Raw genomic sequence first — 17,605 nt, 5'->3', positions numbered from 1 at the left:
AATTTTTAATATTGGCTAATTATTGGTTGCCAATAATTTGCCAATGATGGTTGCCAATCATTGGCATCGGCGTGGACAGCCCATGACTTTACCAATAATGGTCCATTATTGGGTGCCATTATTGGAATTATATTGGCATCCCTGGCTCCCATTATTGGGCCATTAATACGCCAATGGTATTTTTCCCATTGGGTTATTACACCGAAACCCTGTTTTTATAAAATTTATAGTTTGTCTAAAAAAAATTATTTCAATCAAATAATAATCGGTTCACAGAAAATTAAAAGGCATTAAAATAAGCTGCAACGCTTATTATTTTAATCCAATTTTGCTTATTTTCATCGATTTTGTTATTAAAATAAGCAAAATTGGATTAAAATAATAAGCGTTGCAGCTTATTTTAATGCCTTTTAATTTTCTGTGTTATCGCGAATAAATATTTTCTTGAACCAATTAATTTTTATTTGAAATCAATAAATTGTCTTTTAATCAATAATTTCTGTATTTGAAACAAATACATACGGAGAAAAATGGAAAAACGAATAACGAAACTTTTACTATATACTTTAAAAGTAAAATCGGAACTGTCCGCGGTTTCTACGCATTTCTGTCAATTTTTACTCCAGAAATAGTAAAATTTACTATTTCTGAAATAATTTTTACTATTTCTGGAGTAAAAATTGAGAGAAACTGCGGCAGTTCAGGTTTTACTTTTAAAGTAGTAAAAGTTACTTTATTCGTTTTTACATTTGTTGTGGGGTCAAAAGAGTTTGCTGTAACAGTAAATTTTTAAAAATTACACTGCAAAAAGAAGTATCTTATTTTAAGATGTTTTGGTAGCATTTAGATGTTTAAAATGTCTTAATGTCTTAAAAACGCTACCAAAACATCTTAAAATAAGATACTTCTTTTTGTAGTGTAAGACTGTTATTGTTTATCACAGCAAACTTTTTTGTTGTGTCAAAAAATTTAGCTGTAGTTACTAATTTTAATAGATCTGATAGCAAACATCAGTTAGCATCTGTAACCAATTCCTTTTTTCCTTAAATAATTTAATTAACCCATATAATAATTATACAAAAAGTATTTATTTGATAATAATTAAGTGATTATATTTGAATCATATAAATTTTTTCTTCAGTGTACTAAACACGTTTGAAGTTTTTATTATTCTATAAGTGAAAAGATAAAAATTTGATAAATTCGAGAGACGAATAGAATTTTTTTTTTTTTGAAATAAAAAAAATGTCAAAGAAAGAAAATATATAACTTGGTTCGCGTTGGTCGTAATGGGTCGTGGTTTTAAATACTTTAAGTTGCAAGTTTGCAATTAAGCGTGAGGGTTAAATATCTACCGCGCCAAAGGTTTCGCGTTGAGACAGATTAGACTTGTAATAAAGTGCTGGGGGTGCAGTCACGCTGGAAACGATTCACGAGGGAGCCACTAAGGTACTCGCACTGGAAACTAGCATGAAACAGATTTAAACTCGTTTCCTCCTGGTTCACGCTAAAGTTTCTTGCGCCTTTTAATTAGTTACCCGAACTATAAGGTCCGTGGATAACCTCTAATAGGATATATCAACCATATAGCTTTTATTCAACTATTATATAAATATTATAACCATATTAAAAAAAGAATAGTATGAATAAATCATTTATAAATTAATTTTAAATACAACATTCTCTCTTATACCTTGCAGCATCAATTTACATAGATGAATCTTAGATTTATTAATAATTATAAATACAATCTATATATAGTTATTGATTTGTTGGACGTTTTTGGAAAAATATCAAAAATCATTCAAATGTGTTTATATTACTTTGTGCAATAAGTCATAAAGCATTAGAATTTATTATCGGTGGTAAATTTATCGAAACGCTAAAAGGGATTTTTGTTATTTTACATTTAAATTAATTTTCAGATTGCTCATTGGAGAAATCAATAATTTCATATGGTTTTTAAAATATTTGAAATTAGAAAAAAATTTAGAATTTCAAAATTAATTGTTAAAAGTGTAATAAAATCGTATTGCTCATCTTTTTTTCACTATTAAATTTGAGAGGTTTTAGGGCGAGTTAAAGAAAATACTAGGAAGAAAGTTGCTCGCCAAAGGTAATTCGGTAGGAGAAATTACTTAACTCTCGGATGATACATAAATTAAGTTGAAGTCGTAAAAGGGTCTGGTATAGTCGAGCAGCCAGTTAGCGTGAGGGTGCCCCAGGGGGCTGTACAGCCCCCAAGAACCATGGTGCCATGGCCGAAGTGTCCGTGCTCTACTCTCAACCCTTTACGATGCTATGCCACTGCCTAATAGAATTACCCTCTGAGCTAAAGTTAGTTGAAGCTAGATTGAAATCGCCGTCACATTTTTAGCTTTTATAACCATCTCAATTATATTCCTTCTTCTTGCCATATATAGTCTACATTTTACACAAGATATTTTTCTGAAAAAAATATCTTTCAATTAAATATAATATATATGCGATAAATACTTCACTTTTAAATTCATTTTAGAATTTTGTATTTATAATTCTATATTGAAAAAATTATAATATATACATTTTTCTTAATTCTCGTGCGAAATTATTCGAGACTGAGTTACACACGAGGATTTCTATGATAATTCCCTCACATAATCGTCGCCCTTTGATGGGGTTGAGTTATAGAAAGGGACGTTCCTTGCCATAAGTCACGTGAATCACGAAATATGTTCTCTGATCCACGCCCATCTTGAGCTTGAATCCCCTGATAATTGGGATTATCTACTAATTTTTCTTTGCATCAAATTTTTTTTTATCCCTTATATATAATAAAAAAAAAAACAGAGTTAATTTTGCACAAATTAACAAAAAAAAAAGAAAAAATTATATCCATCTTTCTACAACTGGGAAATAAAAATAGAAAAAATGGCAATCGACTTTGAAAAACATGGCGCATCCCGCACGTTCTTATTTATTCCCGTCTAAAATCTCATTCGGTTGAAATATCAGGTTATACCCGACGGAACGTGCATTCTCGGTATGATTTTTCATTAAAGTGTCTCCCGCAACTGAGATATGACCGGGACATTGAATGTAGCGGCTCCCATGAGTGTGACGAAGAACACTTTATGGTAGTTGTTGCAAGTCAAAGAAAGATAGCGAGTGACTATATTCCGTACAATATTGTGGCTTGATATATTACTGGCGCAGTTTTCCCACGAGTGCGATAAAGACACACGGGGTATATATATATATATATATATGTTCTCTGCACCGTATATACACGAAGAGAAATGGCGGACGGTTTACGTGTTCTTTCTTTACCTGTAACATCTTCTGACGTCTCAATACGTAATTACAAGTGACTAGCTTTCTTATATGTATATGTATGAATATACAAAACAACAAAAGTTCTCTCATCATCATGAGTGAAATAAAATATTCTTGAATTTGTCCTTTGTAGTTAATTTCAATTTTTTGTATTGGTCAATAATATAAATGTGCAAGGGGAGATGGAAAATTTATCCAAAATTCTTTATTTGTGACAGAATTTCTGATTGACACAAATTCATGTAATCGAATTGTCAATCAACAGAATTGTTACTAAACCGAACTTTTTTTTTCATATAGAATTGCTAGCATTTCACTGAATTTACTGAACATGGAATTTTTATTTATCCGAATTGTCATTTAACCGAATTTGTGTCTGTCCGAATTTCCATGCATTTAACAGAATTTTTGCACTAATCCGAAGTGTCAATAATATTTTCTATTTGTAGAATTTCCATTTAACCGAATTTACTTTACATGGAATTTTTATTTATCCGAATTGTCATTTGACCGAATTTGTTTCGGTTCGAATTTCCATTTAACAGAATTTTCACCAATTCCAATTGCCATTTAATAGTACCTAATTTTGTACAATTGCCATTTAACCGCATTTTATTACAATGACATTTTTATTTATCTGAACTGTCATATAACCTAATTGTCATTAGACCGAATTAGCTTTTGTCAGAATTTCCGTTTAACAGAATTGTCACTAATTGCTATATTTAATAGTATTTTCTTTTTGTAGAACTGCCATTTAACCGAATTTACAGTACATGGAATTTTTATTTATTCAAAGTGTCATTTAGCCGAATTGTCATTCGAACGAATTTGTTTCGGTCGGAATTTTCATTTAACAGAATTGTAACTAATTCCAATTGCCATTTAATAGTACCTCCTTTTGTACAATTGCCATTTAACCGCATTTTATTACATGACATTTTTATTTATCTAAGCTGTCATATAACCTAATTGTCATTAGACGGAATTAGCTTTTATTAGAATTTCCATTTAACAGAATTGTCACTAATCCGAATTGCTATATTTAATAGTATTTTCTTTTTGTAGAACTGCCATTTAACCGAATTTACAGTACATGGAATTTTTATTTATTCAAAGTGTCATTTAGCCGAATTGTCATTCGAACGAATTTGTTTCGGTCGGAATTTTCATTTAACAGAATTGTAACTAATTCCAATTGCCATTTAATAGTACCTCCTTTTGTACAATTGCCATTTAACCGCATTTTATTACATGACATTTTTATTTATTTGAACTGTCATATAACCTAATTGTCATTAGACGGAATTAGCTTTTATCAGAATTTCCATTTAACAGAATTGTCACTAATCCGAATTGCTATATTTAATAGTATTTTCTTTTTGTAGAACTGCCATTTAACCGAATTTACAGTACATGGAATTTTTATTTATTCAAAGTGTCATTTAGCCGAATTGTCATTTGACCGAATTTGTTTCGGTCGGAATTTTCATTTAACAGAATTGTAACTAATCCAAATTGCCATTTAATTGTATTTCCTTTTAGTATATATAATTGACAATTAACCGAATTTACATTACATGGAATATTTATTTATCCGTATTATCATTTAGCCGAATTGTCATTTGACAGAATTAGCTTTTGTTAGAATTTCCATTTAACAGAATTGTCACTAATCCGAACTGCTATATTAATTAGTATTTTCTTTTTGTAGAACTGCCATTTAACCGAATTTACAGTACATGGAATTTTTATTTATTCAAAGTGTCATTTAGCCGAATTGTCATTCGAACGAATTTGTTTCGGTCGGAATTTTCATTTAACAGAATTGTAACTAATTCCAATTGCCATTTAATTGTATTTCCTTTTAGTATATATAATTGACATTTAACCGAATTTACATTACATGGAATATTTATTTATCCGTATTATCATTTAGCCGAATTGTCATTTGACAGAATTAGTTTTGTTAGAATTTCCATTTAACAGAATTGTCACTAATCCGAATTGCTATATTTAATAGTATTTTCTTTTTGTAGAACTGCCATTTAACCGAATTTACAGTACATGGAATTTTTATTTATTCAAAGTGTCATTTAGCCGAATTGTCATTCGAACGAATTTATTTCGGTCGGAATTTTCATTTAACAGAATTGTAACTAATCCAAAATGGCATTTAATTGTATTGCCTTTTAGTATATATAATTGACATTTAACCGAATTTACATTACATGGAATATTTATTTATCCGTATTATCATTTAGCCGAATTGTCATTTGACCGAATTAGCTTTTGTTAGAATTTCCATTTAACAGAATTGTCACTAATCCGAATTAATAGTATTTTATTCTTATGGAATTCGGTAAAAAAAATTTTGTTAAGAGACAGTTAACAAAACTAATTTATATTATTATTAATAAAATATAAAATACTGTTAAACATCAATTTGGTTAAATGACAATTCGATGAAAGAAATAATGGTTAAATTAACTTTGTAATTCGATGATTGAAGGTGATAAATTATTATTTATCGAACTATAGAGAAAAATAGAATATAGGGAATATTTTGAAAGATTTTTTTTTAGTTGTAAGGAATTATTAACAGGAAATGGTTTATTTGAAAAAGAAATTCTAATATATATATATATATATATATATGTTATTAACAATATGGTAAAGATAGATGATATTTTGGTATATATGTCAATCAACAAGGAAAAAAAGAATGACTAGAAGTAGTTGAGAATAGAATACGGAAGAGGCACTTGACTTTCCCATTTCCTCTGTAAACTCACGCTGGTATATGCATATAGTTATAAGGCGCGAAAGTGACAATAGTTCTTGGTACTTTGTACCCCCCTAACAATGGCGTCCACTTAGCTCAACGTCCGCCGGAAGACGAAGCTTAATGTGTTTGATCAGGACTATCGGGTCATCGTCATATATGAATCGTCGCCAAAACGCGTGTATAGCTCGCATTCAAGAAAATTCGATATCCGTTTTGTCAGGTTGACTCACGTTTTACCGCAGATATCATTTTGGACACCCTCCACGCTTTTATATTTTATATTGAGAAAAAATATATATCGATTATCTCTTTCTGGAGAAAAATGATACTTGTGATATCCTGTGTGTGGGTGTGTGTGTGTGACTTCACGAGAGAACTTGACGATATAAAAGAAATATCCTTTTCACTTTTTTTTATATATATATATGGTACATTTGATTCATTTTTTTATTTATTTATTGTATTTACACTGAAATGCTATTTCACTTCCTGTGTTGAATTAGAAAAATGTTCAATTCTTATCGCCTTCTGATTTTTTCATCCTCAATACTAATTTAAAATATAAATCTAAATTTTAACCCACCCTGCGAAGAGAAACTGAATTTCGAATGAATTTTAGCCCTTTATAGGATAATTCTATAAGCTTAAAAATTGAGATAAACTTATTTCGAGTCAAAAAATCGGATTTAGATTTTAAAATGTAAACGAAGTCGGAGTTTGTTTTTTTCTGTGAAATAAATAAGAATTTTCATTTTAAAAAAATTACAACTAATAAGAAAATAATGTATGTTTTCAGGTTCGTTGATGATATAACAAGAACGAACATGAGAAAATGACCATGAGGGAATTCATTCAAATCAAATATCTATAGGTAAGAATTTTTAATATAAATATAACATTTAATTTTATTAGTTATATGACAAAAGTTTGATTTACTCTCTAAATTTGAATTAGTAGAAAGCCAGCTACTACTTCACATTAGTAAGAATTTTTACTAATAGTAGTAAAATATTACTTGATTTAGTAGTTTAAAATTTGTTTTCTGTTTTAGTAAAAAGTGACTAAAAATTAGTGAAAATTTTTACTATACTTTAAACTAGTCTAGCCACTTTTCAGTTTTCACTAATTCAGCTTTAAATTAAAATTTTTTATAATTTCTTATTCCGCTAAATACTCTCTAAATTTGAATTAGTAAAATTTTTTTTAACTAATTTGAATTAGTGACTCACTTTTTGCTTTTGAATTAGATAAATTTTTACTAATTTGATAGTAAAAAGTTTGTTCCTTTTTTTTCACTATTTATTAATTAAATTTTACTAATTCCAAAGAAAAAAATTACTAACTTAAAGTAGTTAAAATTTTTACTAATTCAGATTTAGAGAGTAAATGTTCAAAATTTAAAATTTCGATTCGCTTTAAATTGTATTTATTATATCAATATGAATTGATCGTAGCAAAAGAAAACATAATAAATTGAATCAGAATTGAAGTTTATTAACGGGAAAAAATTCACCCCTTTTCAACAACTCATCTCGTAAAGTAGAAACCTCAAAAATCGTATTTTCCGTCGGGACTGCCGGAAAGCTATATTTGTGTGTGTGTGTGTGTATATATAGAGGAAAGGGACTGGAGTCCATTGATTCGCGTATCATCGTAATTTCACGGCGCGTTACCTACGCGAAATAACTCGGGGGACGTCGTCGGCGCATCCACCTTCGGCTTTAAACAAGCCACGAAATTGGTTTACTTTTGAGTCAGAAGTTGAAGCCATCTCTCTCTCTCTCTCTCTCTCTCTCTCTCTCTCTCTCTCTCTCTCTCTGAGCCTCTCTTTTAGTAAAGAGGAATTGGAAGGACGAGAGAGGGATGGTGAGTGCGAGGGGATATCGTTTCTGTGGAGCGAGAAAATTGTAGAGAGCCGGATGCATACTGGGAAATAAGAGGGTGGGTTTTTGGGGGCAGAAGCTTGAATTACGCTACCCTGAAACGACAAGGCCAAGCAAAAAACATCGAGCCTAATTTCGGCTCCCTCCCTCTCTCTCGATTCGTTTATTTTTTTTCTTCCTGATTCTCTCTCATGCGCGCTTTCGACCAGGGAATTAACCTTTTAAATTGACTCACCTATATATATATATATATTTGGTTCGCTATAGAAATTGCTTATCCCGTGGACCCTGTTTCATCGAAAATCAAACTATATTACAATCGACTACTGACGAGTCACATTTCTTTCGTTGTGACCATCCGGTTGGTAGTTACATGTATGATTGAGTAGCTTTTTTTTTTAAAGAATCATCATTTTTTTGCTTTTAAGTCGATTAATTCATTGTTGAATTATTGTCCTTTTGTAAATGGGATAATAAATTAGGTTCAATTTTAAAAATAATTGAATTATATAAAATTGTTTCTTTTTTTTTTACAATTTCCAGGCGTTCGATTCTTGAGGGAAAGATGAGGTGTTTGTTGCGGAGCAGCTCCTGGAGGAGATCTGGTATTGCTGAGTCGCGGTTCAATGTATGTTGATTAATTTTTTTGGATTTGATTTTTGTATTTTAAAAATATGATCTATATTTAATATTGTTTTAAATATCTAAAAAGAAGTTATTTAATTTAATAATTGTTTAATTTACTGTTTTATTTTACATTGCCATCATAATTTTTTAATAATTTATAGGGTGAAAAAAAATCGTTCATTTGAACGTTCAAAATTTTTGGTTCATTAAGATTTAATCATGTTTAAAATATTAGGATATAGTCATATAACTATATAATAATACGTGACGCGTCGCAAAGAAAGGGACCTTAGAAGAAAACTATAGGTTATGTGTATAACAGCAGTTTTAGCTTGATTAAAAGTTTCGTGCACGTTCGCTTAAAAATTTCAAAATATGTAACCTATAATTTTTCGTTATTCTAAGATTTCTTTCTTCGCGACGAGTCACAAAAAGTATTAACAATATTCAATAACAGTGAAATAGTTTTTGAATATATTTCAAATTCTTTTTTAGAAATATCAATAGTTTAAAAAAACAATTACTAATTATTTATTATTTTATTGTTTCAGGCAATTGGTACAGAGGGAAAATTCATCTGTTTGAAGAAATGATATGTATGCTGTCATCGTATTTTTTGATAAGAAGAAAAAGAAGTTTTGTAAGTCTATTTGTGGTTAATTTTATATAAAATTAAAAATTGAAATCGAAATTTTTACTGTTAAATATTTTTTTGGATTAAAAAGTATATATTTTCTTTTAGTTTGAAACTATATTTTTTTCAAGGGAATTTGTTATTCTTTTAAAGTAGGCTTTTGTTTTATTGTAACATATATATATATATATATATTTTGTAAATAATTGTATTTTTTTATTTTTTCAGACTATACAAATAACAACATGAAGGACAGGAAGGATGTGGACGAAGAAAAACGGTCCCAGCATGTTGTCAAATTTTCCAAAAATAGTCTTTTATTTTATTTTTTTTTTTTTGCTTGGCAACATCGCTCTCGATCTGCGCAGAAGTGCAATCAAGAAGCAGAGATCTTCGAGAGTGACCACAAGAGGAAGGAGGAACAAATGCAAACCTTGTTCCAACGTGGGATATTCGCCGACCGATGAGTCGTTTTTTATTATTGAATTATTATTTACTATTATAATTATTGGACTCTCATTAACACACTCACATATCCACTGCGTTAGGGTTATAAAAAATTGGGTTTTCTAAAATATGCGGTTAGGTATAGGAATTACTTTTTTTTTTGTAGGAGTTTAACATTTTTCCGTTTTAAATATAGTTATAGGTAGGAAAATCGTGAATTTGTTATTCCTATGTGAGTGTCGCATAAAGTAGAGTACCAATGATTTTATTGTTTCTCAATATGTGGTATTAAATATTGCTTGTTTAATTGATTATTCTTTTCAGTTGAATCATCGGGGTGAGAAATAATATTTTTTTTATTATCTTTTCAATTTATAATATAATCATGTTTTGTATTTTTAAACAAAATAGAAATATCCAATTACCGTCATCATCATCATCATCATCATCATCTTACAATTTCATTCATCCTTGAATGAAGATGTCTGCTCCTGGATGTTTCGAGTTTTATCACCGCTTTGTGCCTCTTTTTCGAAATGTAAGTGTTTATTTCTATTCATCAAATTTTTAAATTAGAAACAATTGACAAAAAAATTACTGAAAGGATCGTACCCTAGAAAACTCTTTGAATTATTTTAGAATTCCTGAATTTCACTTTTGTTAAATATACTACAGATATTCACAAACTTATTAACGTGTAAAATTTTTACTGACAACTGCAGTAAAATTTTTACAGCACTGAGATTTTATTTATTAGTGTGAAATAGTTGATTAGTCATTTAGTAGGCAAAAAAATATATTCGGTTTTTTTTTTCTGTAAAATAAGTCAATAGAAAAAAGTTTCGTTAGTTAGTAACTTGTTTTCTGCTTTTTTCGAGGCATTTTCACTTTTAATCATGTTTGATGATCTGTTTTCAAAAAAAAAAAAAAAACAAGAAATAAGTTTTATTGAGATATTTATGGATATTCCTGTTTTCATAAGAGAATTACAGTAAATCTTTTATTAATTCAAAGAACGTCGAGGGTCAAATGTCGCAATCTTTTTGAGGGGGGCCCGAAATCTTGCGGTTGAATCGCTGACGCACCGACGTACATTTATATGTATTCTTGTATATATAAAGAAAATGGAGGAGCGTTTCATCTTAAATCCCTTAGCCCTTCAACCCTCAACCAATAGAGCTCGTAAAATCAAAGTTCCGACCCCTGCGAAGTAAATCCCAAACATATTTTCGCGATGTTAGCGAATTCCCTCGTTTTGGCTTTTCTCCTTGTATACTGTATACACATATATATCGGTAACTGACCGCTAGAGTATTCCCTCATATGGTCGCGCAGGAAAACGTCCCAAGGGAAGTGTTATCACAAGGTCTTTTCAGGATGACGTCTACTTCTGTCCCTGTTACGCGTGCTCATAAAATGAGATCGTGATTTAACGTCATTGGAGGTGGCAATAGTGTATACTAAAAAAGAAATATAAAAATGGATTTTTTTCTCATTTTATATTTAACTCGCTCTTTTAATTTGATTATCATCAAATTTCTCGCAATTTTTTTTTCTTTCTTTTTATATATATAAATATCAGAAAACTATATTCTTTATAGAAATTGTTTTATTTCAAATATATATTAGGATATCTTTTTGAATAAACTATTTTCTCGTATAAAATTTAATTATTAGGAATTACTAAATAAATAGTAATATTTTACTAAAAATTTGTATACTCATTTGAATTAGTGAATACTCACTATAATTGAAATTTGGAGAATATTTTTGAAAAATATAATTTTTTAGATTATCAAATTCGGGGGAAATTGAGAAAATTTATTAATTTTATTGTAAATAGAAGCAATAGATGGATATTGAGGAAATGTAATTAAATTTTAGACAAGTAAATTTCGTATCAGTTCGAATCGTATATAATTGGATACTATGAACTTGATGTTTGAAGTTCGAAGGAAGTCGTAGTGTTATAGGTGGTAAACCAGTGCGTATCTATATAGTAGCCCGCGGGCAAAATTCCCATGGGTCCCATAACCGACCAACAGTCACCCTCTTTCGACCTATGCCCCCTTTTGGTTATCAGTTACTCCACCATATGCACGAATGTAAACTAAATTCTTTTTCATAATAATCTTTGTTTCTTTTTTTTTTTTCATTTAATAATTATTTTTATATTTTTCTCGTATCATATTCATTGGTTATTTTCTTTTAGAATTGTAGCATTCGATTCTTTTTATAAAATTTTATATTTATATACAAAAATTTGAAAAATAGTTTGTTGTATAATTTTTTATTTGATGCCATTAAAATTCATAATGCTTGCAACGATGAATATAAAATAAGAAAAAAAGAAAGAAAGAAAAAAACAAATTTGATGTTGATCGCGAAAGTAAAACTGAAAAGTCTCTTTGTATTCGTTCGACGATGACGACACTTGTGACATTTTCACGTGACAATATAAGAGAAACAAGGAACACGATGGGTTGACAAAAAAGAGAGAGAGAGAAAAAAAAAGACGATTCTTTCTGATTCCCAGTGCCGTGTTGGAAAAGACACGAACGCGCGATATTGCGTATACGTATTCCCGAGGGTTGGCGATGGTTATTTTTATTTATGAGGAAACCACCATGAAAAGGGACACTACACCCCAACTCTTGTTTTCACCCCCTTCTTCTCAGAATCCTCAGGGATTTTCACAACCTGTGTTTCCTCCAACGAATCTGCTTAATCGGTAATTGCTATTTTTCCTTCTCGAGAGAAAATGATAATAATCAAGTTTTGTCATTAATCATTGGAACCTTATTAATAGCATTTCGATTAATATTAATTGTTTCGCGTTATTATTTTATTGTTATTACTATTTTTTTTTGTTATTATATTATTCCTATTTTTTATTATTATTTATTATTATTTTTATTATTATTTTACTATTATTTAATTGTTATTATTTTTTTTATTTTTTTTTATTAATATTTTATTATTTTGTTTATTTTGTAATTCTTGTTATGAATTTTGTTATTTTTGGATAATCAATATTTATGTTTTTTTTTTTTTTTTTTTTTTTTTTGAATTATCAATGCTTATGCTTAAACAAAAAAAAAAAAAATAAGCTTCAGAATCGTTTCGGTTGCTTTAATCTTCTTGGTACACTCGACTTCCCGGACTCCGTCTCGCTTGACGAAGTCACGAGATAATAGACTAATTAATTCCGTCGCTAATTGCCAACGACTATATGACCGTATCACGGCTAATTGGTTTGAGTTATTGTACTAGGCTTTCGACCTGCGTTTTTGTTTTCAGCCTGAAACCCACAGTACATACTTTTTTTTAAAAACTTCAATTCAATGATTTCATTAAGAAATATATCAAATTATTTTTTTGTTTCTTTCAACGATATTTCGTTTGAAAGACATAGTTTACTCGTTAAAAGAAAAAAAAAATAATACAAGTGTACACAATAATACAAAATAATTATATAAATTAACTGTAATTAATTGTATAAGTATAATTAATTAAAAATTGTGTTTTTAAATAGATAATATTTTGATTGAAACTACAATATTTTCATTTGGGTTTTTAAAAATTACAATTTGTAGATAGATATTTTTTTTTCATTGTGAGCTTTGCGTGAACTAATTATTAAAAAAGAAACGTGGGAATAATTATATGTTGTGAGAATATTTTTCTTATCTTTCTAGTTCTTTTTTTTTTCTTTATAAATTTTATTTCTTGGTCTATTTTCTTTTTTAAAGTGTGATATCACTTAGTCTCTTAGGTCGGTGCTTTTATCGTTCGGTGTTATTGTCATTATTATTGTTTTACACGTATACATTCAAAAGGAATATAGTGTATATACATGTATATAGAAAAAGATCCGCCGTGTTTTGCAAGGTTCGCGTGTCCGTAATGGCCTCTTGGCCAATTACGATGCTAGAAGCCGGTAACAAGACGCTGCTTAAAAATAATAAAAAATATAAACTTGGCGCGATTAAGGCCCACTTTGAATTACAGCGCACTATTCGTATTCCATTACCGTGCACGTCAATCACTTCTCTTTAGTTATGTATATAGCCTCTAGGGATTTCTTTGACAAAACTTTTCGTTGACAATTTATCCATAATATACATTGAGAAAAAATATCACAACACTGTTTAAATACAAAAAAAAAAAAAATTGGAACATATTTTATTTTTACTTTTTTATTAATTTTCCTCTAAAAATAAAAATATTTCACAACAAGATATAATTAGAAAAAAATTTTCTTTGATTAAAGGCAATATATATAGACTTGACAATGAATTAGTATACTCCCCCCCCCAGTTATATTGGTAAATTAAAGAACGTGTGTACGATGCAAAAAGAATAAATTGGTAGCACATCTCTCTCTCTCTTCTGTGGTGGGTTAGTGATCGTTGCGGTAATAGGTTTTTGGAGTGTGGCAAATCGAAAGTCAAAGACCTGGTCCGTGATCCGCGTGTAATTCGTCCTCCTCTATATGTACAGGGTGACTGGTATCGGTTTTATGGGGAAGAGGGAGGGGGTGGCAATGAAGCAGCCCAGGGGCTGAAACGTCGCCATCTATCGTTCTATTTGTTAGCAGGCTTAGCAAATCACCCCAACGAGCTTACTGGATGCTTGGAACACGAGGGTGCTAAGCCTCACTTTGAAATAGTCTCTCGTGCGATATCGCTGCTAATTTTCCACCCACACACAACACATAACATCTTTGCATCTAGTTACAGTGGAAAAAATAAATTTTTCTTCATTACATAATGACAGTTAACATAAAATCATATAAAATACTTTTTTTTCGAGAAAAATATATTTTGTAGTTTTATACAGTGATTGGAAAATATGTGTTTTTCACACATACAAGAATTAACATATTTTTCTGACTTAAATGGGATTTTACTACTAATACTAAAAGACGTTTGATTAAAACTGACTTTTACTACTGATTTCAAATTTATTGAATTTATAAGAAGCAAGAATTTAATCCGTTTTAAGAGAATAAAATCACAAGAATTTAAAAAGTACAATTACTTCTGACTTTCATTACTGATACATAAATTACGAGAATTTGAAATGTCTGACTATAAATGACTTTTACTACTAATATTAAATTAATAGGAATTAAAAACTAACAAAAAACTGTCTTTTACTACAGATACAAAAATTATAAATGGGTGGCGTTTGTAACTATTTTAAACAAGAAAAAACGAGAATTTAAAACCTGTCTGACTACTATTGAACTTTACTACTTGTGAATAAATTACTAAATTTGAAACGACTGCAACTTACTAACGATATATATTGACAAGAATTACAATTACAATTACATTATTAACAAAAATTACACAAACGTCTGACTTAAACTGACTTTTACTACTGATACAAAATTTACAAGAATTTGTCAAGTCTAAATTGTCCTTTTTCTGAAAATATAAATTACAAGAATTTGAAACCTCTGACTTTTACAACTTTTAGTACTTCTACTGTCTTTTACTACTGATATAAAATATACACGAATTAAAAATGCATTGTCTGACTCATACTTTGATGACTTTTACTACAGATATTTAAAATACACGAAATAATTATATATGTTCTGTATGATAAAACATTACAAATATTTATTAAACCTTACAAAATTTAATTAAAATAATTTTAAATTTTATCTGACTAGAACTGACTTTAACTACTGCTAAAAATTACAGTAATTTGAAATTTTGTCTGACTAGAAATGACTTTGACCACTGTTAAAAAATTAGAATGATTTTAAATTGTGTCTGACTACAACTGATATTTACTGCTAACCTAAAACACGAATTAATTACTATTTGTCTGACTGATGTTGTCTTTTACCACTGACTTTAAAAGCTGATAAAGAATTACAATGAATTTAAACTTTGTTTGATTAAAAAATACTTTAACTACTGTTGAAAATTACAATGATTTAAAATTATGTCTGACTAGAATTTAACTACTGTTAAAAATTACAATAAGTTTAATTTTAACTTGGCTAGAAATGATTTTAACTAGGTACTGATAAAAAAAATACAATGATTTTAAATTGTGTCTGACTACAACTGACATTTATTACACTGAAAAAAGAGTTAGGTATTGACAACCAAACGTTTGGTTAGTATTTAAGCAACGAAAATTTTTTTGTTGAATCAACAAAATTTTAATTGTCCCAATCAAAATTTGACACAACCAAAATTAGAAAAAATGATTTTTGTTGTGCTAACTAAAGTTTGATTGGAACATTCAAAATTTTGTTGATTCAACCAAAAAATTTTAGTTGCTTAAATACCAACCAAACGTTTGGTTGTCAATACCAAACCCTTTTTTCAGTGTACTAAAACCAAATTTACAAAAATTTAAAACATTTTGTCTGACTGATATTTTCTTTTACCATTGACTTTAATTACTGATGAAAAATTACAATGATGTTAAGTTTTGTCTGAATAGAACTGACTTTAAGTACTGTTCAAAAATAACAATGATTTTAATTTCTGTCTGACTAGAAATGACTTTAACTACTAATATAAATTATTTTAAATTGTATCTGACTACAACTTGCATTTACTATACTAAAATCAAAACAAGAATTTAAAACATTTCGTTTGACTGTTATTGTATTTTATCACTAATACTAAAATTCAAGTGTTTGACAGTCTGACTGCAACTGACTTTTACCACTGATTTATTAATATATAGTAAAAATTACATAAAATTGTTATAACACTGCTTTGTCTGACTATAACCGTCTCTTTCTACTGTTACTGAATTTAATAAATCTTAGGAAAATTATTTCTCTATGCAACTTATAATTTTATCAAATACAAATAACAAATAATAAAAATTAAAATAATAATAATAATAAAAAAAATTACAATAATAACAAGAATAAATGTTCAAAAAATAATTAACTAATTTTTGTCTCTTTTATCTATATAAATTCAGTTCTTTTTTTTATCTGTATATAGTAAGTTATATTTCCGTTTGTTGAAAAGCGTTAATGAAAAGAAGGTTAAATTCCGTGTCTCGTGACACGACAGGGGTGTCGACCAATTTAAAGTTACAAATTCGGTCATAAAAGCGGAAGAGAAGAAACAGTAATAAAAAATAAAGGAGAAAAGGGATTGTGGGTTGGGGGGGGGGGGTGTGGAATTGTGGCTATAGGCGGATGGGGTTATAGTGTGTAGCTCTCTACACATTGGAGGAAAGAGAGAGAGAGAGAGAAAGAGCAAAAACCAAAAAGCTTTGAGCCCCTCGCGACAATCGCGCTCGTATTTTCCGATTAGAGGGTGGCATTCACTTATAAGCCATACCATAACACTTGTCCGCGGGTGTTATGAGCCTTCCAATGGGGCTTATACTATGGCTGCATGATGGTTCTAGGGGGACAGATTTACGGTCACCTTGGGTACTGATTCACGTTGCGCGTTTTTGCCGCGAGCAAAAGTTTTCCTATGCGTTCTGGCCGAATCCGAGGGGTTAGAAAAATCACCATTTTTCCTCCCCCTCTTTCACCCCATATCATTTCTCTCTCTATAAAATGTCTCTATGCCACATGTTCATTCATGAGTATTGTATATATATATAGCAACGGTATATTATATTGGCCGAAAAGCCACTCGATATATCGTGTGTTATGGTTTGGGATATTCCTTCTCTTTCTCTCTCGATTCTTCTCCCTTGTAATTATTATTTTATGAGCATCCCGAGTCTCGTCACAATTCAACGTGGACCATCATCTTGATCGTTTTCATTAATGGAAGAGAAATATATCTGACAGTTGTTTTAATTGAAGCGTCGTCACGGTATTTCCATTTATATTATCAGTCGCAGGTGCGAGTTTTATATTGTTGAAAATCTTATTTAAATTAAATTTTATTTTGTGAA

At 29.5% G+C, this 17,605-nt stretch overlaps 1 long non-coding RNA gene across 1 annotated transcript in view; it reads left to right on the top strand.

Annotated features, from left to right (window-relative positions):
• LOC127286903 (uncharacterized) overlaps nucleotides 1–17,605 on the top strand; it is a 342,205-nt gene that overhangs the window by 33,040 nt on the left and 291,560 nt on the right. Inside the window, exons 4-7 of the long non-coding RNA XR_007843811.1 lie at nucleotides 6,900–6,974; nucleotides 8,530–8,614; nucleotides 9,165–9,253; nucleotides 9,476–10,232. This is a non-coding gene — a long non-coding RNA (uncharacterized LOC127286903). The remainder of the gene's footprint in view (nucleotides 1–6,899; nucleotides 6,975–8,529; nucleotides 8,615–9,164; nucleotides 9,254–9,475; nucleotides 10,233–17,605) is intronic.

This window comes from Leptopilina boulardi, unplaced genomic scaffold, assembly GCF_019393585.1.
Source record: "Leptopilina boulardi isolate dan_hultmark-lab unplaced genomic scaffold, ZJU_Lbou_2.1 LbouV2_364, whole genome shotgun sequence".
In the NCBI taxonomy this organism is placed as follows: domain Eukaryota; kingdom Metazoa; phylum Arthropoda; class Insecta; order Hymenoptera; family Figitidae; genus Leptopilina; species Leptopilina boulardi.
The sequence above is the reverse complement of the archived record's forward strand: the minus strand, read 5'-3'. Positions and strand labels throughout refer to the sequence as shown.